The 1,710-nt window shown below is 37.8% G+C and overlaps 1 pseudogene; it reads right to left on the bottom strand.

The window, feature by feature from the left end:
- Window positions 1-403: 403 nt before the first annotated feature.
- Window positions 404-1,710, bottom strand: LOC141504064 (serine/threonine-protein kinase Chk1 pseudogene; annotated as a pseudogene).

The raw sequence follows: 1,710 nt of genomic DNA, 5'->3' as shown, positions 1-1,710 counted from the left end.
TGCCCCAAATATAAGAATAGAGTTCTTACTAGTACATTCAAGAATTACTGTGTCCAGAAAAAACTCAAATTTTCTGATTAACCAAATATGAAGCAAAAACATATGATAAATGAACTAATTTATACTCAAAACTTAGATTGAATACAGTGCATTCCAAATTCAACAAATGTTTTGCTGAAGAACTTTTGCCCAATCTCTTCCCAAAGTCTTCCTTACAAATTAAACATATATGCTCATTCTCTGATACTTTGAAAAATGTGTTTTGATATGCTTCTATTCAAGAAAAAAAATTTTTTAACAAAAGGAATTAGAAAATCTTGGTTGAGAAAGGGATAGACAAGTCCTTAGGAATCATTACTTTAGATCTGAGGTCTGTAAAACAGTGTAAGCTTCTTTAGGAAGAATAGTGTCAAGTTAGCAGCATTGCATTCACTGGGTCTACCCGGGGTATGGATCATGTGGCAGGAAGCCACACCTTCTGGCTGCTCTCCACGTCACTTAGCTTCCCTTTAATCTTCAGAAAGTGCATCTTGAACTCCAGCTCATCACCTTTGGATAGCTGGAAGTCCACTAAGATCTTCTCGTCCATTTCTACTAAGTTCACTCTGAAAATAAGTTTATTTTTTCTTCTATCAGTGGTTGATACTGTGACCTGATTCATACAGCTCTTCTTCCAATGATAACCTAATTTCTCACAAGTTTCCTTCAAATAATGATATGATTTGTCATCATCCAATTTGGTAAAGCACCGTGTCATTCTCTTAACTAAACGCTGCCAAGGATTCTGTGAAGAACCTGGGGTGCCAAGTAATTGACTGTTCAGCAGCATATGGTCAGGACATGCAGGTTGAGAGAAACTGATGCCTTGAACCAGTTTATCAATATAAGAAGGACTAGTGTCCCACAAAGAAAGACCAGTTCGTGGCTCTGGTTGAGAACTGGAGAACTTCACTTTTTCTTCACTGTGAGAACTATTAACTGGTGAAAAGTCCAAATTTGATTGTATGTGCTTAGAAAATCCACTTGGGGAATCTGATACTCCTCTGAAAGAAGCTCGAGCCCTCTTTGCACCTTTCTTAAGTACCTTAGTGTACCATCTGTCTTTTTTAATATCTGGTATTGTAATTCTTGACCCTGGATTCTCGATCAGAATTTTATGTAGCAAGGCTAATGGGGCAGAATCGATTTTTCTTCCAAGGTGTAAGATAGGTTTTTTTTTTCTTTCCAGTCACAATATTCCTGGCAACTGTCATTGGGTTGGTCCCATGGCAATTCTCCAGCCAGCATTGCAGTTAGTACTATTCCACATGACCAAACATCAACAGGTTCTGCATGGAATTCTTTTCTCTTAAGCAATTCTGGGGCAACATATGGCAGAGTACCACACATCTTATTCAATAAACGTTCATGATTATTATGTTGAAATACTGTTGCTAACCCAGAATCTGAGATTTTGAGGTTATCTCTTTCGTCTAATAAAATATTTTCTGGTTTAATATCCCTATGGGTTATTCCAATACCATGAACATACACCACCCCTGCCATAAGCTGATGAAAGAACTTCTGGGCATCTTGTTCAGGCGTGGCTACATCAGGCTCAATTCGATCAAAGAGTTCTCCTCCACTACAATACTCCAGAAAGAGATACTGAATATTGCCTTCTCGCCGATGACCATAGAATTTCACTATGTTCTCATGGTTTAACATTTT

The sequence above is a fragment of the Macrotis lagotis genome, unplaced genomic scaffold, assembly GCF_037893015.1.
Source record: "Macrotis lagotis isolate mMagLag1 unplaced genomic scaffold, bilby.v1.9.chrom.fasta BILBYCTG047, whole genome shotgun sequence".
Classification (NCBI taxonomy): Eukaryota; Metazoa; Chordata; class Mammalia; order Peramelemorphia; family Peramelidae; genus Macrotis; species Macrotis lagotis.
Note: the sequence above shows the minus strand (reverse complement) of the source record. Positions and strands in the feature narration are given on the sequence as shown.